Source organism: Ursus americanus, chromosome 6 (assembly GCF_024610735.1).
Source record: "Ursus americanus isolate L20-20 chromosome 6, mUrsAme1.1.p, whole genome shotgun sequence".
NCBI classification, from domain to species: Eukaryota; Metazoa; Chordata; class Mammalia; order Carnivora; family Ursidae; genus Ursus; species Ursus americanus.
The window spans coordinates 31,119,116-31,142,356 of NC_142132.1; the positions used below are offsets into that span (position 1 = coordinate 31,119,116).

A 23,241-nucleotide genomic window follows, 5' to 3' on the forward strand; every position below is an offset into this window, starting at 1 on the left:
TCCTCCACTGCGTCTGACTTCCAACAGTCTGATGGCTCTCCCAGCCTTCCCTGGCTCCCTCCCCATTCTCTCTCACAAGTGTTTCTTCTAATAAAATCTTGCACGTTTAATGTCATCTTAACAACTCCTTTTTAGAGGGCCCAGACTAACATGATGATATTTCCTTTGAAAACAAGCATCTTGTCAGGACCTCACTTGGTGTTCATAGTTGTATTATAATGCAGCAGGCAATACTTCCGGTTCCATATCCACTTATGTTACTAATCATAGGATGAATGAATGATATGGTAAGAGGGAACACCAGGGAAAACTATGGGATTTTACTTTACAGTTCTTGTTGTTCAATCCACTTTAGGTTTTGTCAAAATATAGGTCTAATTTGTATGAGCATAAAGCTGAAATTTTGGTAAGAACTATCATAGTGGGTGCTCAATGTGTGAGTGGGGACATTGTATATGCAAATCTGTTTGAGTGGGCAACTGGCCTAGTGCCAGGACTTGGATGAAAGGTTTGTTACATGCTACCTTGGAATTTCAAAGCAACCTCAACCCTAATATCAGCATTTTCCTTTATTCCTTTACATTTTCTTCCTCCCCAACCCCTTCTCATTTTTCTCTTCTATCTTTTCACTATATTTCTTATAGTGCCACTGCTTGAGAGGTTGCTAATAAGCAATAGTGCAAGTAGAATACAGAAACAGAATAGAGAAACCTTCATTTTGCTTTTATCTGAACCTGATAAGTTATTTAAAGCCGTACCCCAAAGAAGGCAGAATAAAAGTAGCTTTTTATACTTGTTCTCCAGAACTTCAAGTGTCCCAAATCCTACTCTCCTCTTTTTTTTTTAAAGAAAAACTTCTGATCGTAGTATTTTTTCCACAAAAGTATGTAAAAAACATCAATACCAAAATTGTATTTTGATAATATCCTGACAAAAAACAAAACAAAACAAAAAAACAACCAATGCTTTTCAAGCAAAAGAATACCCCTCTGTAATTTGTATCAAGGACTGTCAATTGTCAAAATGTGACAACATGCCTTTGTCTTCATTATAATAGCAGGCAATTAGGAAAGGTTTACTGTGGCCAATTTGTTCATTTCCCTATATTAAAAAGAACTGTAGCAGATACGGAAAATACAGAGTAGAAAGAAGAAACTAAAATAAACGATCACTCTTCAAACATTATCATTCTTCATTCTGATGTATTTTTTTTTCTACGCATAATTTGTTTTTACAAAAATATTACCTCGCCACCATGGTCTCTAGCACTGGGCTCTGACCTACCCTGACGACGGGATGTCCCTGGGACTCTGACACCCAGGGATCTGAGAGGTCCTGTTCTATGCAGGCGCTGGGGGGTGTGGCTATTTCCCCACCTGAAGGCCTCTGTGAAAAACAAAACAAAACAAAACAAAAAACAAAACAGAAAAAAGAAAAAAAATGGCCTCAGTGGCTATTCGCACTTTTTAATTTGAGAGCTAGTTATAGCTAACGCTGAATTAAGATCGAAGCATTGATTCCTCAGTCATATTCTAAAGGAACGGAAACCAGGAGAAACAGCTGATTTCGTGGAATGTCCCAAGATAATAGCTGTCAGGCCTTTATTATGGCTGGAGACTATTCGTCAATGATGACAGGCCTCGAGCCGTCTGAACAGTCTTGACTTTAAAAGTGCCTGACAGGAGTTAAAATGTTTCCCAGCGCCCAACAGTCAGTGCCAGTTTCCTCAGCTAACCGGCGGTCGAGGGCAGCAAGAACCCTCCATGAGCAGAGTCAACGGGCGGGAGACCAAGTGAAATCGCAAGGCACTGGGTTAGCGAAGGTGACCCTGGCACACGGTCCGGCCCTGTGTCCACCGCAAAGACCACGGTGGCTGCGGCTTGGCCCTACTCCATGGGCAACAATGCTGAGCTGAAAGTGAACGCCCTTGCAGAGTGTCCTGCCAGGATGCAAGCACCAGGGATTTGGGGTTTTTCAAAATGGAAGCATTACCGAGGAAATTTAAAGCCCTGTCTCCACAGACAAACTGAGGCGTTAGGCCAGCTCCGATACGAGCTGTATTATCTTAGACAAATCACTCGCCCTCTCCTAGCCCTAATTTCCCCGTAATGGAAACTATACCATTTCTTCCTCCTGGACCTGTTGTGAAGAAAGGATTTAAATGGCACGGCAATGCTGGTGTTGCGTACAACACGACACGTAAAACCCGTTACAAAAAGGTGGTGGTAAATAAGACCCTAAAACCTTCCCTGCCACCGTCTGCGTCTCTACCGGACCCGCTTCCGGAGCCCCTTCACCTCAGCCCAACGCAAATCCCTCCGCGCTCGCGTCACTTCCGGAAGACTCAGGTCGCGACTCCTCCAAATACCCGGATGTAACTGTCATGGCTGCCATCAGTGAGGGACCGCAGTAGAGATCGAGTCAAGAGCTGCCCGGAAAGCGCTCAGAGTTGGGGTGTCAAGGAGGCCTGTCAAAGGACAAAAGATGAGATTACTGGGCGGCAGGGTGCCCCAAACGTCCTAGGAACTGCGCCTCCGCGCTTCCTGTTAGCTTGCCGCCAAGTTTTTCTAGAGGAGTCGCTCCTTTTGGCAGGGTGGGGCCTCGCTTCTTTCTTGGGCCTTCCTTGTGTGGGGGGGGTTTGGTTTCTGTCACTCGGCTTAGCCCTGGAGTTGCCGCGGGCAATGGGAGCGCTGGCCATGCGGGCGCTTGCCGAGGAGGAAGGGGCGGGGCAGAGCCTAGGACGGAGAGAGGTGGGGCGATGTGGGAAATTTGGGGCAGCAGAGGTTTGGAGCGCCCCACTAAGTGCAGGCAGCCTCGAGCTGCTGCCCCCATTAGAGTCTCGTTTCTGTCTTTTTGGCTGACGTGCACCTTGCCGTGGGGCTCTCACGTTTGGCCATAGGGCTCTTCCCTGCTGACCCAGCTATGCTCAGCATTAGACTTTGATCCTCAAATAATATCCAGGATGTGTATAGTGAAGTATGCAACTGGTTTAAAAGTCCCAAACATAAGCAAACTAATATGTTAGCTTTAAGTTTCAGAATTAATAGGGAAACTATACATGTTGATTATTGGGTTGGTTTTCTTTAAAGTTTTAAATTTGGATAACATGTTAACTGCTTGTGAGATTTTTTTTAACAAAAGCATTCTTAAAATAACTGCAATGAGAAAATATGCTAATATTTAAAATACTCAGAAAATTGTTGCACTTTGCTACTGCGCAATTGTCACGATGAAACACGACACCAGAATTGTACATCATAAGACTTTAATTGCCAGAGGCTTCTGCAAATACAGTAATTTTAAATATAGATATATTTATTTCAAGTTAATTCTCTTTGCAGAGTGGCCTGTAGGTATTTGTCTTCAGGTGAAACAGGAACAAATGTGAGTTGATTGGTTAACATTTCCTAATAGTTAGAACGACTTCTTAAGTGCTTAACTGTGTATCTGTTGCATTCAGAATCTCAGTTGAAACCATTTTTATTTGTCTGAAATATGTAATGAACTCATAATGTAAAATATACATATAGACTGTTATTTTTATTTAAAAAAATACAGAAACTAATATGTAAAGCAAGTTGACCCTATAAAACACAGTGTGCTATAATTTGGATTTTCACTTAAACTCCCAAAATTAAAAGAGCTGACCAGAAAGACTTAAAAAAGAAATGTAGACATTTACCCCTTCTCTAAACATGCCATTGTTTGAACAGAAAACAAAATGACATTGGAAAGCACCTGGGATTTACTTTTACAGTTATACTGTATGCAAGGCACTGAGTTGATAATGGATGAGAAAGTGCTTTACAACATGTAAAGTAATATACTGATCATGAACAGTTAGTACTCTCACTTCTGACCAAATCATGTCTCCTTATGGTACATTTTAACCTCCAAAACTTGTGGTTCTTGTACAAGTATTAATATACATGATTGTAATCGTATTTTATAGAAAACAAAAATAAATTAACTTTTTACATTTTGAATATTTTTTCTTGTTTATTTGTTTCAAATTGTATTTATGCACTTGTACACAGTAGAGTCCTTAGTAACTTGATAATCATAGTTGGTGTCAATTCTTATTTTTTGTATGGTTTTTTTGCAGGTAGGTCTACTGGGTTCTTGGCACAGTACCATATGGACCTGGACAAAGCATTGTTAAGGTGGAAATTTTTATTGTATTAATCAGCTCAAATATTTGACCAGTCTATTTATTTTCCAGTATTTTAATCAATAACTAGATGTGGGCTTCATATAGTGAGCAATGTTTGTAGGATAGTAGGTCACTTTAAATTTCCTACCAAGTGTAAAGTTTGATCTCAAATAGTTAAGTTTTACAGAGCACTAACTATATGCCAAACTCTGGGTTAAGTCCTATATATACATTATCTTAGTTAATACAGTATCATGAGTTAGGTCTGTTAAACTCCTTTTTTTATAGATGGAGAAGCTGAGACAAAGAGGGATTAAGTTCCTTGTCCATGGTTCCAAAACTAGAGCCATATTCTAGAGCCTTTCTTGCTATATATTTGAAGACTTTTGTAGAAGAATAAAAACAGAAGTTAGAACCTGGGCTCTGGTACTACCTACCCTGCTTTGTACATCAGGGCAAGTCATTTAACCTCTCTGAATTTCATTTTCCTCTCCTACAAGAAATGAACAGTTTCAGCTATTACATTTTATTGAATCTTGAATCATCAAGAATCCTTAAGAGTGCTTTCACCATTGTCTTGCATATTTTCTTCCAAGCCTCTGATGCTGTTCCATGAGTTTTGATGCACATGTGCAGTCAGTGACAGCTCTCCCTTGAGTGCAGCCTGGTCTGACCACATTGTAAGATGTAGCTGATTTCACAGTGTCAAAATGTAAAATAATGTCCGTCTTGGAATTGATAACATGTAGTATGTGATCTCTGAGCTCCTTTCAACCCCAATTCTATGACATTTGTGACTATCTAGCTTTTTGCTGGTTTATGTCTTTTTTAATGTGAATGATTCAAGATAAAACAAGCTTCTTGGTAGTGTAAAAGTTGGAACCATTCCTGTCTTTTTTATTTCTAAATCTTCAGTACCCAGAACAATGCCTGGCACGTAGTAAATGCTTAGTAAATATCTGCTGAATGAATTCAGCAAATCTTCATTTTGCATTACAAATACAACTTCTTAAAAAAATTGTGTTTGACTTGAATTTGACATAAAACAGAATAGTATCAACAGTACAAAAATATTTTGCTAACATTTTTGCATTCAGGAGTGTATTGTTACAAAACAGTCATCTTTGTTTCCAAACATCTTTTCTGTGTTATTATTTGTCATTGAGTGTGTGGTACATTTTGTTCCTTGAAGAGTAAAAATTGAAATGCTGGCATAGACTTTTTAACAAGGCATCAAACTTTTTTTTTTAACTAGCAAAAGTATAGGAACACTGATTAATATATAGAGATTTTCATTTTAACAAAAGTTGGGAAAATGTTATTTAATATCTTTATTAAATTTTTATGTGTATTCTGGAGGTGATTAAAAATACCATCCTTCCAAATATACAAATAATATTAAATATGTCTGAGTTGTCAATGATGAAAATAAACTATAATTGAAAGATATTTTGAAACTCCATGAATGGACAGAAAACTGTTCAAGTTTTGGGGTGGCTAAGTGTAAGATAATGTAACTAAAGATATTATCCCAACTATATTTATAGTATGTCTGATGAGGTCTGTACTTTAAGGGGACACAGTAATTATCATAGAATTCTAGACTGTTTTCTGGTGATAATCAGCTAAGCGTTCTGCCGTGGCCAGAAAAGCTAACAACATGTGAAGTATCATCAAAAAAGGATTTGGGAAAATCAACAAAAAATATCTTATCCTGAAGCAACAGAATGGTCTATCTAAACATGAAGGTGTAGGCAGTTATTTTATATTCATGATAGATCTAGAATGTTCAAAATCCTTTTAATCCTTAAATATGACTATAGATATTATTTTCCTCACATAATTCTGAAGAAGCTATATGCCTATATACCAACTTCTAAAGACTAAAATACATAGCCACTAAAATTTCTGCCACTAAAATGAAGCTCTGTATCACATTACAGCATATTATTACTGGATGAACATTAATCACTAACTTCTCTGAATTTCCACTCTCAGTTTGCTTTTCTCAGGTCACCTTTTCATAGAAAACACAATTTTTATTCTTTATAAGTCACAGCTTGTGCAATAATGAGGAGGGAGTAGTGTTCACTTCTCTTAGTACTTACTCCCTTGCACAGGCTGTGTAAATGTGTCCTTTCCCAAAGCCCCAAACTCAAAGGAGAATAAGGCCAAGGGCCCACAAGACGTTATGAGTTCAGATGAAATAATTCATTTTATGAGGTTTTTACAGAAGTTTATGTGTATTGATTAAAGGCTTATTCCTGTACAGTTTTGGAGAAGTGAAGGAGTGATATTTATCATTAAATTTGGAACAAATATGTTCATTGAGTTCAATAGCTAAAGAGTTGTTTAAAGTACCTAATGGTAGTGCTTTGTACCACCTCAAAAAACTTTATCTTTAAAACTTCTACTATTTTCACATCTTTTTTTCTCCATCTTTTTGTTTCCCTATAAATAAATCACAGTAAACCCCCTCCCCCTTCCTGGTCTGGCAGCCCCCCCCACCCCCCGCCAGTTGTAACTTCATATGACTTCATCTAGGATAAAATCCTAGGATACATTCATTTTGTTTTGTATACTTTTTCCACATGTTTAAGAATTTATATCAAGTATGTATGATTTGGAAAATCTGACATTTGGGTAAAACAAATATAAATCAAAATAATAAAATCAGAAAGGAATGGAACACTTGAAAGTAAACCAGAGACAAAGTTTTAAAACCTTCTCTGGTTATTTACCTACAGCAAAAGTGAATTTATAAGTATCACATTGAAACTCTAGGGCAAGTAGATCCCTCAAGTTTTTAGAAAAGGAATACAAATGGAAATGTTGCTAATTCATTATTGTTGGTAGTTTGGTATGTTGAAAGTAAAGGATTTTACAAGTTCACTTAGCAACCTTATTCAAATCCTGTTTTTTTCCCTTTGAGATCTCAACCATGACTTCTTTTAATAGACGTTGTTTAGAAATGTTATGCTGCAAGTTGGTGAAGAAATATTGTATCTCCTTTCTAATATTTAAAATCTTTTTTTTTTTTGGAGGGGGGTAGGGGGATGGGGTAACTGGGTGATAGACATCAAGGAGGTTATGTGTTGTAATGAGCACTGGGTATTAAATAAGACCGTTGAATCACAGACCTGTACCCCTGAAACAAACAATACGTTATATGTCAAAAAAAGTCATTTTTTAAAAAAGTAATCTCTACACTCTTCACAGGGCTTGTACTCACGACCCCAAGATCAAGAGGCAGATGCTCCACTGACTGACCCAGCCAGGTGCCCCAGAAAATCATTCTTTATAGTCAGAACTTAAAGGCCTGATGACCCATTATCATGGGTAGAAAATTCTTTTTATGCTCTGCCTTCTAATTTGGTGACTGTGCGAAGTCTCTTATTTAACAAATAACATTTATGAATGCATGCCTACACAGGGTTGAGAGACAGACATGAAAAGATCACTACACCTTGCCACAACCCTGGAAGTACCTATATAAGAGTGACATTTGAACACATAAGCGCGTGGAAGGATGGCCTGTACTGTGATGAAAGTATGTACATGGTAGAGGAAGACACAGGTGATCTTCCTGAGGTCTGGAGAGCATGTTAAAAGGGGGAGAGGAGCTGCACAGAACTGTGATACCTAGGATAGCCATGCTCCTTTGAGGAAGCACTCTAAATAATTTGGTGGCTGTGTTTCTTAACAAGGACAGTATTAACATAGGGTAGGACAGTTTATCACTGTACTGGACTCGTAAGTGATAGGAAATATTTAGCATCCTTGGCTGTATGGTCTTTTCTCACCAGCCAGCCTCAGTTTGCATCATGAGGAGCAGTTGGCTTCCTCGCTTTTCAGTTCTGGCCTTTATGCATGCTCACACAGTCAGACTGCATCGCTTTCGGATGCTTTCCATCCATGTGTGTCATTCTCATTCGTTGCGTGCGTTCTCCAATGACTTTGCTACCTGACTTACAGTTTCTCTCCCTTCCCTGAGTCCCACCTTTAAGCCAAGGTTACATAAAATTCCATGTGGGTAACCCAGCCGATATCCTGGTCTCTTGATTGCTTGAACTTCTCAAATCAGTGACCTTCACCTTTTCCATAAAGCCACCCACTACTTGGACCTTGTCATCACTTATGTCAACTTCACCCTTAAAAGCTTAAAATAAACTCTTCTACTTTCTGCCCGTTTTCCCAGCTTCCTAACTGAATGACTTCCAATGCATCTGTACTTCAAGAACTCCAGGCCTTTGTGCTACTCTGTCTCCCCCATCAGTTTCTTCCCCTTTTCGCTTCACATCACTTCAACCACTGCATTCTTGCACTCTTGTCCTTCTGTTAAACCTATTCAAGAAAACCCAACCGTAGGTCAAAAATGATGATAGTAGCTAACATATATGTGTGCCTATTGTGTTCCAAACACTTCTCTAAGTTGACCTGGATTGTCTCCTTTAATCTTCATAATAGCCCTTTAAGATAGGCATTATCATTATTTTCATTTTGAGATGAGGAAACTAAAACACAGTTTCTGTCTACTAAGTAGTATCTCTAGAATATGAACCCAAGCAGTTTGCCCCCAGAAACTGTGCTTTTCATGACCACTTTAGACTACCTTCCGAACCAGCTGTCTTCTGTGCTTCCATTCTTGGACTGCTGAGCTGTTCTAGAGCAGAGTAGGTTTGGCTAGATGGAGAGTGTTGAAAGTACTAACCTTAGCCCTTGGTTCAGTAACTACCCCTCATGATAAGTTTCAAGCCAAGTGGGGAGCATAGAGGGAAGTAGCAGTGATTAGGTACTTAATGCCCTCAGCTACTTCTGAGTGTCTGTAGCCAGAGGGAGGAGAACACTAAAGAGATGCATCAGTTTGGGAGTTGGACATGACATGTCACCTCTGCTTGATGACCAGGTAACTACTGAACTTGAGAGACTGGGCTTGGCTTTATCTGCAATGGAGTAGACAGGAGAGAGTCCTCCATCAGTTTTTTTTTTGGGGGGGGGATAGTCACTCTCATCAGTTTTTCCTGTGGATTTCTTTCTCTAGATGTCCCTCTTTTTGTCATGGATTTGTTGACCCTGACATTATCACTTTAAGTGACAGGATAAAGCTCTTGAGAGCTGATTGCTCCAGTTAATGGGCTTACCTGTGTGGCCCTCTAACTAGTTATTTTAGGGCTTTGGTTTTGACGGTGATTTTTGGTTCCCTGTACAAAAAAACCTTGCCTCTTGCCATCCTTAGGTACTTGAAAGGCAAACGTTTATTTTCTATGTATTTAAAATAATACCAATGACTTCTTACCTTTAATATTAAATACACCATAATTTATGTATGTATTACATACAGAAATTTTATCTTCACCACAATTCTGAATCTGAATCTAAGTTACTCAATTTCAAGAGAGAAGGCAGCCTCTAGTGAAGTAAGGATTTTTCTTAGAAACCCCTTTCTGCTTAAAAGACTTCTGGAGAAAAACCACACATCGGAGAACATTAGTAGCGTAACAAATTTATGTCCATGACTTTGCCTGGCAATTCTTCCCTGTTTCCCATTCTCCACAGGAGCTATTTTAAACTTCTGCTCACCTAAGACCTTCCCTGTTGTGTCTACCAACCCGTGTACTCCTTCACTCAGCAGATTATTTTACTTCTCATTTTCTCAGAGAAAATAGAAACCGTAAGGTGGAATCTTTCTCAAATTAGTATCACCAAACCTTCAAACTTACTTGATTGGTACCCATTCTTTTTCCTTCCTTCCTTTTGCAATGGAAGAGGTAGCCCTCTTCTGATGCAAGCTGGATCCCTTCCCAGTCCTGCTTCCTAGTACCTTTGTCCCTTTACCTATCTGGGGCTCCTTCGCATTGGCATTTAGGTAGTTTCAAGTCTTTTCTAACCTTTCTATAGGAACTCCTCATTTTCCATTCTGTTTCTTACGTCTTTACAGATATGGTTTATGAAAGAGTTGTCTCTATCCACTGTTCCTTACTTCGTATTTGTATTTATTCTCCAACCAACTGCAATATTTTACCCCAACTGAAATTATCAGTTTTAAAGTTCTCTAACTACCACTCTGTTTCTAAATCCACTATGCACTTTTCAGATCTTATCTGACCTGACCTTTCTTCAGCAATGTTAAACAGCTTAACAGTAACCCACAACCCTCCAACCAACTATGACCTTTCTTCAACAAATGAGAGTTGAGCAACTCTCTTTTCTTGAAATCTCTTCCTTGGCTTCTGTGACACCATTGTTTTCCTGGTATCAAATAACTTACTTCTCCAGCCATTCCTTCTCAGTGTCTTTAAGGGCATCTATTCATTCATTCTCATTGTCTTACATATATATATATATATATATATATACATATATATATATATATATATACATATATATATATATATATATACGTATATATATATATATATATTTTAAAGATTTTATTTATTTGACAGAGATAGAGACAGCCAGCGAGAGAGGGAACACAAGCAGGGGGAGTGGGAGAGGAAGAAGCAGGCCCATAGCAGAAGAGCCTGATGTGGGGCTTGATCCCATAACGCTGGGATCACTCCCTGAGCCGAAGGCAGACGCTTAACCACTGTGCCACCCAGGCGCCCCTACTCATATATTTATTAAGCATCTGTTACATGCCAGGCACTGTACCAGGTGCTGGTGACAGAATCTGACATAAACTCTGGAGTCTTTCTCCAGAAAAATACACTCCCAAACATATACCAGAATTTAGCATATATTTTCAAGGGTTTCATGATCACTAAATACCTGTTTATGATTGTATAGTAAGAGACCTTGCTTTGGAACTTCCAATTTCTTTAGTAGAAGCTTTTACAAAAACATTAAAAAACAAAACAACCTGATTAAATTTTTTAAATTTAATCAGAAAATGAAAATGAAGGCAGTTTTTCCCAGAAGAAAGATTTTGTAACTATTGGATATCTCCTCTAAGATGTTAAGATTAAACCAGTTCCTCCAACCTATCATTTGTGGACAAACTACTGTTTCCCTACCCTCCAACCCCCCACTCCTATATGCCTTGATTGGTGTTACAAGAATAAAATTCAGGAAAGAGTCTTAACTCATCCTTGAAAAGGAGAAAATGAAGTGATAGAGCTGGCATTACTTTGAAATTAGATTGAATAGGATTCTAGTTTCTACTAGGTTCAAATGATGCATAGGGTGTCAGCTTCAGAGAATGGGGCAAGCAGGAGGCTGAGTAATTCCTCACTTGATGAAGCTATTTCTAGTGACAAGAAAAGGAAATGGTGCTGGTGTTGATATCTTGTGGTCACAAGTAATAGGACATTTGCATTCTGGGCTCTTATCTTTTTATGCCATCCATAGTCTCCCACCAGCCTCCAAAATGTGTGGGTGCTGAGAAGATCCAGCTCTGTCTTCTCATTACATGTTTTTAAAGGAAGAATCTTTTAGTTACAGATTCCATATTGGAGTTCTTTGATCACAGGAAACAACCAGGAAAAACAAACAAATGGTAAGATTCACGTTTCTTTTGGGACTATTGTGTATGAGGCAAAATGTTTGCCAACATTTTTTTTTCATACAACACATATATTGAGCATCCACTGCTGTGCTCCACTCCGGCCATGTAATGATGAGTAAAAACAGATAAAACCCCTGCTCATAAAGCTAATAGTTTAGTGTAACAGATCACCAGTAACCAGATAACCACACAGAAATATACAAATGCAAATTTAACGGGTAGTGGGAAGAAGTACAAGGTTATGTGAGGGTCTATGTAACAAGAGAACTTGACTATGTTAGCGAAGTCTTAAAGTGATGCTCAGGCGAAGACGAATGTTATCTAGGTGAAGAGGGAAGGAAAGTGTCCCCAGAGAAGGGGCTAGAATGTGCAAGAATCTCTGACAGGAGAGAACATTCAGGAAAGAGGTAGAAGAAAGGTTGGGTGGCTTCAGGGGAGAGAGTGAGAAGAGATGAGGCTTGAGGTCGCACTTGAGTTTTGAGAGGATTTCCTTGGCTGAGGTTGAAGAAAGGATGAGAGCAGGGCAGAATGCAGGTGAGAAGACCAGTCACCCAGGTGTGAGATGATGGGTGGTGGGGGTGGAAGTGTAAGGGAAGAAGTTGATTTGTATTTGGTGATTCATCTTGAGTACGAATACTGGATTAGATTGGATATATATTTTGCTAATAGTTTAGCAGAAACTAAATTTTGATTATTCCTTTTGGCAGTAAAATAAGAATTATTGTTTAAAAAAATATATATATATGCTTTTAAAAAGTTAGGGAAGACCACACTGGGATACAGGTTAGGCCCTCCTTGAAGCTTATTATGTACACTGAATATGAACAACTAAAGCCTCAAATTGGAGAAAATTGAGTCATGGACCTTTGAGATGCAGCCTCCAGATTGAAAAGTATCTCTATAATTTTAAGAATAAAACTATGTATGTATGTATGTGTGTATGTGTGTATGTATTTGAGAGAGAGGGAGAGAGAGTGTGAGGGGAAGTGGGGAGGAGGGAGTGGGAGAAGGAGGAAGTAGGTCCCCCGTTGAGCACATTAATACCTCGGGCTCCATCTCCAAGACCCTGGGATCCAGACCGGAGCCAAAATCAAGAGTTGAACACTCAACTGACTGAGCCACCTACGCGCCCCAAGAGTAAAACTAATTTTTATAACCAAGTTTGAGATTATTTAGTTTGTTTGGATGGCCTAATAGAACATTCGTTTGTTAATATTTTAAGTGGTTCTTTTATCCCACCCCCACCCCTTCTGTAACTGTTCTTATCTGTAATTTAATGTATTTAACTTAAATGCAAATTTAGACTTGATTCCTAAAAGAGAAATACCTGTGGTAAAACTGCAAGGAGAGAGTGTCTATCTTCCCTAGCCATTGTCTGTGATAGTGAAGGTTTGTTGCATTTCTCACTTGAGGGCAGCCAGCGAGTGGGATGTGCGGTTGCTGTGTACTAATTGCTATAGGACAGCCCTAGATTACAGCACTGGGGCGGGTGGTATAATTAGTGGAATTTTTTTGGGGGGGGGTCCAGCTGCAGGGCAGTCTTCAGGTTTGGTTGCCTCTGCTCATCGGCCCAGTGATGTCATCAAGGACATAGGCTCTTTCCAGCTCTTTCTGCCATCTTTTGTGTTGTATTGTGTGGGAAAGTGTATAATTATGATGTCAACATCAAGCTGGAGCAAGATGCTTCCATAATTCACAACATTCCACAAATTTACCTGGCTTCTTACAAGCTTTGCACTTTCTCCTCTGAAATGGTCTGTGACACCACTTTTGGGGTTCCTGCTCTGACCCTGCCCATTGCATACTGCCAGGGGTCTCCACAGCCTCTTTTTTTGATTATGAACGAATTTATTCGTTGTTGGCTACTGTTAAGGACTTGCCCCAGGACCTGAAACCCTCCCCAGTAGAATTCTAGACTGAACAGATTCAGTTTATAGCTTTATAAATTCCATTCTCTTCTGCAGTTGTGTGTCTCCCAAGAGGCTTTACATTAAGGCCCTTTTCTTCTTTCCTGCTACCCACTGATCACCGATAAGGGTCCCACCCTTTATCCTGGACTTGCATAATTGGCTCAAAGAACCTAGATCAGATATAAATTTCCCCATTGTTCCCATTTTCCCAAGTACCATTTCTTTGAAGGTGTTTTCCTTACCTGTCTCATTGTCTTAGGACTAGAGTCTTTATATATTTTTTTTAAGATTTTTTTATTTACTAGTGCACGAAAGAGAGAGTGCGCACACACGCGAGAGAGAAAAAGAGCAAGAGCAGGGGCAGAGGGAGAAGGTGAAGCAGACTCTCTGCTGAGCTGGGAGCCTGATTTTGGGGCTCCATTCCAGGACCCTGGGATCATGATCTGAGCCAAAAGCAGACACTTAACCGACTGAGCCACCCAGGTGCCCCTAGAGTCCTTATATTCTATTGTGATTTCTCTCAGGGATTTATCTTAGTTGTTATTTGAAACTAGAATTTAAAAAAGTAAAATTTTTTGAAATTCTAACTCCCCTGAGAGGCAAAATGAAGTGGCCTTCCCTCTCTCTGCTCTGGTAAGGCTTACAAAAACAGATTGCTTTGTTTCCTGAATCCCTCCTTGGCTCCCTCAACAATCCTCATCTCCTGGCTATTGCTTCAGGCTTCCTGTGGAAGGAGACTCAGAGAAGCTTTTCTGTTATTCCTTAAGAACTGTCCGCTCCATCTGCCATCCCCAGATAAAACCATTCTGCCTCCATCTCCACATAACTTCCTTGGCCAGGGCACAACCTCCCCATCATCCATGTTTTACCTCAAAGGAGAATGCAGATGCTGATTTTATCGAACTTTGTGCCTATGCCTCAGATTGCTGGAATGTTACTCTTTCGACTCTGAGCAACTATGTTTCTTATGAGGAAGGATGACCACTTTGATTTAGCGGGAGACTAAAGCCGGCTTAATTGCGAGCAACTACATCCTGAACGTCCAACTGATTAGGTCCAGTTACCTTGGTGGATCAGGTTTCCTGCAGGGACTTAGATCAAACCAACTGACTTCATTTTTGGTGCTGGTAAATGTGTTTCTTTTGCCAGTTGAAGAATCCAAGTGGGCAATTTGCTGATTGGTACCTTCAGAAGAACTGAATAAGACGGTATGCGTGATTTTTATTCAGTTTAAAGAAATCCAGAGGTCCAAGTATTAAAGGCCTCACTTCCAGGAGCTTTGCAACCCTTGATGTAGGACACAAGTTGGGCCTTCCCTGGCTCAAAGATGCCCCATGGCAAGGAGCCTACAAAGAGGGCTTTGTTCGAGACCACTTCCTTGTAGGATCAGAAAGATCTGTCTGGCAAGTAAGCTTTTCATCTCTGTTCTTCTCTTCCATGTGGATTTCTTATGGCTGCATGGATTCTCAACACCAGTGCTTCTCCCTGTTAATGGGTCCTGAAGATGTGGGCACCCTTTTTAAAAATCAAACATTAATATTCATACAACAAAATGCACAAATTACACCTGTATAACCACCACCACAATCAAGATACAGAATATTAGCATTACCCTAAAAGGTGTCCATGTGCCCTTTCCCACTAAATCCTCCACCACCCAAGTCCCTGGCCCAAGCAGCTGTGGGGAGTAACACCCATGAGATGAGGATCTATCAGTGTGGAATAAACCTGTCTTTCCTAGAGTTTCAAACAAATGCAGTTACGGATTTCCCCACTGTCTGAAAGCATTCCTATGAAACCTTTCACAAGCCAAAATGGTGTAAAGCAAAGTAGCATTTACCATTAACTTATATGGAAGATTGTTTGTTCCCAGACCCGAAAAGGGATGCATCTTGCTAACAGAGGCACAAAATAAATCAGGATAAAGAACGTGCTCACAGACACAGTTCAAAGCTATGGCAGCTTGATGCTGAGATGCTGAGTGTGGTTCCCAGGGAGGAAGCTTGGCGGGGCCGCTCTTGCAACTTGGGGTACGGGCTGCCCCCGTAACGGCTTGCTGCAAACAACCCCTGAATGCTATTTTTGCTTTACACCTTTTCCATCAAAGTGAATATCCTCTCTGGATTTCTTTTAGTTAGTGACAACAGGTACTCACGTGGGTCTTTCCTAAAAGCATAGTGTAATACAAACTTTCAAAAAGTGGGGAACATGGATAGAATGTGTTCTCTTTTGGGTCTGGCTTATTGCATTCGGTGTTACGTCGTAGAGGTTCATCCGTGTTGTGTATGTATCTGTAGTTTGTCTCTGTTGCTGAGCATGATTGCACTGTGTGGATATGCCACAGTTTGTCTGTTCACCTACTGATGGGCATTTGGCTGGTTTCCGGTTTGGGGCTAGCTTTTGTTTGGGCATATGTTTTCATTTGTTGTGGGTAAACACCTAAGAGCGGAACGGCTGGGTCTGTGGTAAGTGGATCCTTAAATCTATAGTAAACTGCCAAACTGTTTTCCCAGAGTGATTGTGTCGTTTTATATTTCCACCATCAATATCTGAGTTCCTGTTACTCCACATTCTCACCAATATGTAGTCACTTTAATTATAGCCATTGTAGTGGGTGTGTAGTAGTATCTCATGGTGGCTTTAATTTGCATTTCTTTGATGACTACTGGTGCTGAGGATTTTTTATGTGCGTATTGGCCATACTTACATCTTCTTTGGTCTAGTGCACAAATATTTGAGCAACTGATTTTACTAGGCAGTGTGACACCTCATCTCCTGGCCCACTTGCATTTCTAGAATGGGTACCAGAGTTGCACTGTTCCTACCCAGCTACACAGCCTCTTGGTGCTGTACCTCCTCCCTTTCTCTAGGTCAGGGATCAATAAACTTATTTTGTAAGGGCCCGATAATCAATATTTTAGGCTTTGTAGGTCATGGCAACTTTGTCACAACTCTTCAGCTTCGACAGTCTTTAGATTGTTTTTCAACCATTTAAAAAGGTAAAAATTATTCTTAGCTTGCACACCTAAGCTCGCCAAACGCTGCTCTGGATGGTTCCCGTGATCTCACCCTGTCCTTAGCGTGCAGTAGACTCACACAGTTAGAGGAGTTTGGGTCCAGCTCCCCCACTTGCTGGTCTGTGTCCTTGGGTATCTCTGTTCCCCTCACTTTTAAAGGAGACTTTCTGGAAGTCCCTAACAATGCTTCCACTTATATTTTGTTGGCCAAAACTTAGTCACATGGCCATGCCTAACTGGAAGGGGGGCTGGGAAAGTCATCTTGGCTACATGACCATGTGCCCAGTTAAAATTTTGGGTTCTATTAGAGAGGCTGAATGGGTTTTGGGGTAAGCAACGCAGTCTGTGCCATACAGCCCTATCCAGATATTCTCTGAGCCCTCGAACAGGCTCCTGAATTAAACAAGACACGACCCTCAGTCACAGCTCCCTGCGTGCGAGTTGCCTTGTGGAGCAATAATGTCTGTTATGTTGAAAAAACAAAAAACAGATTTTCAAGTCCAACGATGTTCAGTACAATCAGTGGAAACTGTTAGTATGGACAAAAATGTCATCCCCCAAATCTTTCATTTCATTTCAGATCTCTTTTGTGATTCTATTTTCTATACTCTTCCAAAATTCTGGATCAGATTCTGAGGTTTCCTCTATTTCTGGGATGACAGTGCTTTGGTGAACAAAATGTCAGTTTAGACTTTTTCTACCCTGCTACTCAGCGAACATTCAAAATAAGTAGGTATGATTATTTTAAATATTTTGTTTTGTTTTTTGTTTTTTTTCCCCCTCCCCTAAATGCCTGTCTCCACAGCACCTGAGGTTTTAAAAAATTGATAGTGGTAACGTTTGAGTGGAGGGAGCCTTAGTTGAGGATTTCATGATAGACCTAATCTTGTTCAAGATCTTTGACTCCCCGTCTATTATTTAGATAATACTTAGATACACGGGAAACTCCTCCAAAGTTATAGGAACAGTCATGCAGGAATGGCTTCCACAGAGCACAGTCCTCTTCAAATGCCCACAGAAGGGGCGTTCCAAGAGTTTAGACGTACCATATTAAAAATATTAGGGTGGAAATGGGGGCCTTAGATTATATGGATTTAAATGGTTAAGGCCTTCTGTTTGGATTAAAATAACATGCTTTTATACTGTTATGGAACAAACAGAACATATTTTGTCTACAATTTATATACTATGATTTTATCATGTTTCCAACAGTTGGCAAAACTGCCTTGCTTTTGTGGAAACAGTGAGAGCACATGTTTGTCTGTTGGGATCCCCTCCTCCTAAAGCTGTTTTATGCTGAAAATGTATCTTTTCCAAATGGGAAAAACATCACCATCTTCTTGAGAGCTTTATTTGAGGGTGTTATTGTTATGTTAGCCAGAGACCTCTGGGTTTTAATGTAAGTGGTTGGGGTCACCTAGAGTTGTCTATAGTTATAGAATGAATTGATTTATTGTGAAGTCGATGTATTACAATTTTTGAATCAATAAACGACCATTCTTGAAAGCCAGCTGGTATTTTGTTTGCTGCTAAGCCATACAACATCTTTGGGCACTGAGAATGGGATCCTATTAAAAAGAGACCTGCATGAATACTTACTATGGCTTTCATCTAGAATCTCTTTGAAGCATGGTGAAGTCTACTTGATCTGAGAAGATTTTTATTATCGGTAAAAAAAATAAAATGTATTTTTCCTAATTGTGAAAGTAATCCATATTTACTGTAGAAAAAGAACACAAAGTTACAACAGAAAAAATTAAAATCATCCACAGTCCCACTACCCAACAATAACTATGTTAAACCCTTTGACAGAGGGGTGGCTCAGTCGTTAAGCATCTGCCTTTGGCTCAGGGCGTGATCCCGGCATTCTGGGATCGAGCCCCACATCAGGCTCCTCCACTGGGAGCCTGCTTCTCCCTCTCCCACTCCCCTGCTTGTGTTCCCTCTCTCACTGGCCGTCTCTCTCTCTCTCCCTGTCAAATAAATAAATAAAATCTTAAAAAATAAAAAAAATAAATCCTTTGACAAACATCCTTTGAGATGACCAAATTAAGTTAGTTGTCTTTGAACCAGTTAGACATACCCAGTGGCCTACCCTAAAGTGATTTGTGAGTAAGGGAGGGCTTTGAGCCTCTGTATAATCCAAAGACCCCTTTCACTTGGCACCTCACTGGGAGGAATATCTATAAAACATGAGTCTTCCTAAATAAACTAATTGCTAATACTGCAGCACATACCCAAACAGTCCTTTATGTATTTCTCAAGACCTTTTGGAGAACCTAGTTTCTAGGATGACACATTATTTTGTGATGCTTTGATAATAGGACCAGTAGAGGTTGTATTTCCTTAAGGGCATGAACATCGTTTCCCTTGGCTGTGTGAAAAAAGGAAGAAAGGTGTGCAGTTGGAGGATATAATCCCATCATCTCAGATTATAAGCCACTTCCCTAGCATCTGAGAACCATGAGGCTCCTCTGAGAAAAGCAAAAACAAAATATTTGCTGAGTCACTTTCTTGCTTTCTATGTATTGGGACGGGGTAGTAGTGGTAGCTGGCTAGGAAGACTTCTGGGGCAATCATCTTTGTATTCCCTCTACTGCCAGGCACAAAGCCTGAAGCCTCATAGTGCAGTAGCAATTAGTAAAAGTCACAGTTGTGTTAAGAATAATCAAGGTCAAAGAGCACTTGAGGATACATATTGACAACAGCTCACATCACATATGCCACTTAACCATGTAAGAGATCCAGACCTTCTGGATCTCTGGCCCAGTAAATTAATATCTAAGAATGGAGGTAGGTACAGGAAGGATCTGCAGACTGACATGAGGACATGGCTGTAATCTGTGGACACATGCCACCCAGCCCTGCACTTTTGTACTGAGGTGACTTTCTACAGCAAAAGGATGTCTCTTCTGCTGTCTTGGGAACTTTCTGGAGAAGACATGTATGTACAGTAAAAGTGCTTTGTTCCTGCAGCAATACACCCTCCTGACTCTCTGCATCAAAACTGCCTGGAGTGCCTTCTAAAAATGCAGGTTCCTGATTCCCAGTCCAGATTTACTGAATCAGAATCCTTTGGACTAGAGGTTTAAACGATTCTTATGCACCCTGTTGTTTGAGAACATGGGGTTAAGCAGTGTTTTCAAGCTTAATGTGACGTAGTAGAGTTAGAAATGTTTACTAAAACAATACTTATTCCTACGAGGGCATTCATATCTTCTATTCCATTCTATTCTATTCAGTTTGCTGACTCTGATCCATTAAGTTGATTTCATGACCCACTAATGCTGAATTAGAAAACTGAATTCAATGACTTTTAATGTTTCAACATTAAACATTCTGCAACTGGGAAGAATTGAACAGCATACAGAAAACAGCATACAGAAAAATAAATGTAAATATAAAAAATAAATAAAATGTCATCCTCTTTTTTTCCTCCTTTCAGATTGTAGCCAACATGAAGATTGTCAAAATTCATGGAAGCCCAACAGATGACATACCTGGGCTTTACTCTCTTGCGACTGAACAATTAAAATCTTTGGGCTTCAGTTTTCATCATCTATAACACAAAGGTAATATTCCCCTTTACATTTCTTAAAACTTTTCAGATGAGAGGAGTGCCTAGGTGGTTCAGTCAATTCAGATGAGAGGAGTGCCTAGGTGGCTCAGTCAAATCAGACTCTTGATTTCAGCTCAGGTCATGATCTCATTGTCGTGGGATCAAGCCCCGGATCAGGTTGTGCACTCAGCGAGGAGTCTGCTTGTCACTCCCACTTGTGTGCTCACTCTCTCAAATAAATAAATAAATAAATAAATAAATAAATTCTCTTTAACAAGATTAAAACTATGAGGAAGCTCTGTGGACTCTACATTCATACACTGACCTAATTAATGCAATGCAATTAATGTAATTATGTCCTTTTATGTTAATTGTTACTTGAAAATGTTTGGACATCAGGCCACCTCTCTCATAATACCTGTTGCTTTCTGATCATAACTTACACTCTCCTTGATCCCTGGTGGATGGGCTTTAGAGGAAATGGCACTGCAAAAATCATGTGAATCTTAATGCAATATTTGGTTCTTGCTCTTACATTCTTAGTTGCTTTCATATAAGAGAAAATGTCCTGAAAAAACACACCTGGGAGAGCAATCTAGATCTTTGGTCTCGAGATATCTTCTTTTTCTTTAAATTTATTTATTTTAGAGAGAGAAAGCACTCAGTTTATTGAATAATCCATACTTTCCTCCACTGACCTGAGATGCTACCATTATCTCATATTAAATTCCATATATGGTTAGGTTTATTTTTGGAATTTCTGTTGTTCCACTGAACTGTCAACTCATTTGCCAGTAGCACAGTGACTTATTTACTGCAGGTTTGTTATATATTTTAATATGTCAGAGAGCTTATCTCCCCTCCTCATCCTTTTTCAGAATTTTCCTGGTTATTCTTGTTTAGTTCATTTTCAAAAATTGGCTTGTGAGGTTAATTTACAGATTAATGTAAGAACTGTCATCTTTATGATGTTGATGTGTCCTAAGAATATGGCATGACTGGGGCGCCTGGGTGGCTCAGTCAGTTAAGCATCTGTCTTAGGCTCAGGTCATGATCTCAGGGTCCTGAGATGGAGCCCCTTGTCCTTCTCTCTCTGCCCCTCCTCCCCACTTGTGCTCTTTCTCTCTCAAGTAATAAAATCTTAAAAAAATATGGCATGACTTTTTCAAGTATTCTTTTGTGTCACTGACAAGTATTTAAAGTTTTCTTCGGGGGAGGGCAGTGGGGAATTGGGATAGGCCGGTGATGGGTATTAAGGAGGGCATGTATTGCATGGAGCACTGGGTGTTATACGCAAATAATGAATCATGGAACACTACATCAAAAAATAAGGATATACTGTATGGTGACTAACATAACATAATAAAAAATTATTATTAAAATAATGTAAAAAAGTAAGTAATGCAATTATACCATTTTTTCCCATATGATATCTAAATAAATAATTTTTCTGGCAAAAATAAATAAAAGTTTTCTTCATACTGATCTTGCACATTATATTTATTGCTAGACATTTTATCTTCTTTTGGTGGCCATTATACTTGAATATATTTTTCACTAAATCTAACTGGTCCTGTCTGTATATATGAAAGCTATTTTAATTATGCACCCAGTCAATTTACTGAATTCACTTATTGTCTGTAGTAGTTTTCCAGTTGGTTATCTTGGGAGTTTCCAGGTGTACAATCATATCTGCAAAAGTGGCAGTTTTACCTCCTTTTCAATTTTTAAACTGTTTTATCTAGCTGCACTGCAGGCGTAGATCAGGTTTTTTTTCTTTTATAATTCTTTAATTTCTGCTTTTATCTTATTTCTTTCCTTCTGTTTTTGCTTGGTTTACTTGTTCTTGTTGGCATTTTAACTTTGTTTTTGATCCTATTATCTATATTTTTTTCATTGCATTTTCATGGAAGTATGTTTTCTATAATGACTGTATGATGTTAATTCTACATTTTGGAATTACTTGCTGTTTTCTTTATGGAAAGTCAAATTTTGTGAAAGTTCACATTAGAGTTTAATATTATCAAAGAAAACTTAGATATAATAATTATTAGTACACCATTTACTTGTGCAAAGGAAACCAGTAATAAGTTAATTTCATTTAATGAAGGCAAAAATGGGACTATTTTTGCAGTTTGGAAACCATGGATTTTCTTTTCTTTGGGTGAGCTGCCGATTAGCTGCAGCTAGCAAAAAGGCCAGTCAAGGCATTGTGACCATAGGCACCCAGATGGGTCAACAAAGAAAGCAATTGCAGTTGTTAAAAACTTTTGAGAAGACTCAGAGTTTTGCTATTGGCACAGGTGACACTCTGTCAAGTGTCCTCTGTGATCTTATCCACTAGGTCTGTACCATCTCCCTTCTCAGAATCTCTCCATATAGGTCAGTTAGATCAACCATATAATGTTATTAATATCTTTTAGATCTTTATTTATTTTTTAAATTACCAATCTGCCAGGGACCAAAAGAGATGAATTACAGTTTCCTACCCCCTATGTTTTTCTTTTATTTCTCCTTATATCCTCTGTTGCTTTCACAAAGTATTGTTGCAAGATTATATGATTCACAGATATTAACTGTTCATCTGTACTGTGAATTATAACCTTTAGCATTAGGCAGTGCCCCTTTTCTCTGGTTGGTCTAATACATTTGGGCCTGAATTCAGCCTTGTCTGTTATTAAGATGTTGCTTTTTGAGATTTTTTTTTTTTTTTTTTTTTGGTATCTTTTTACTCATCCTGTGTCTTCAACCCTTCAGAATCATTTTATTTTTGTTGTAGGTCTGTTAGATAGCATACTTTTGAGTTTTGCTTTGTGATTCAGTCTGAAATTCTTTTTCTCTTAAGAACTGAGTTTAGGGGACACTGGGTGGCTCAGTTGATTAAGCATCTGCCTTTGGCTCAGCTCATGATCCCAAGTCCTGGGATCGAGTCCCGCATCAGGCTCCTTGCTCAGGGGGGAGTCTGCTTCTCTCTCTGCCTGCTGCTCCTGTTTCCCTCTCTCTTTCTGACAAATAAATAAATGGAATCTTAAAAGAAAAAAATGTTGAAGTACCTTTAAAAAAAAGAATTGAGTTTAGTCCTTTTACATTTGATT

General features: G+C 39.3%; 1 long non-coding RNA gene and 1 other non-coding gene across 3 annotated transcripts in view; both read left to right on the forward strand.

Annotated features, from left to right (window-relative positions):
* Positions 1-1,247: 1,247 nt before the first annotated feature.
* Positions 1,248-1,336, forward strand: LOC123784006 (small nucleolar RNA SNORD88). The gene has a single exon (XR_006777355.1). It is a non-coding gene; the product is annotated as a small nucleolar RNA SNORD88 (small nucleolar RNA).
* A 1,005-nt stretch (positions 1,337-2,341) lies between these two features.
* LOC123783981 (uncharacterized) overlaps positions 2,342-23,241 on the forward strand; it is a 28,994-nt gene continuing 8,094 nt past the window's right edge. The window contains exons 1-5 of one of the 2 annotated variants that reach the window (XR_006777350.2): positions 2,342-2,593; positions 3,342-3,384; positions 4,106-4,163; positions 11,591-11,651; positions 20,033-20,159. This is a non-coding gene — a long non-coding RNA (uncharacterized LOC123783981). The remainder of the gene's footprint in view (positions 2,594-3,341; positions 3,385-4,105; positions 4,164-11,590; positions 11,652-20,032; positions 20,160-23,241) is intronic. The other variant, XR_006777351.2, reaches the window with a different exon arrangement.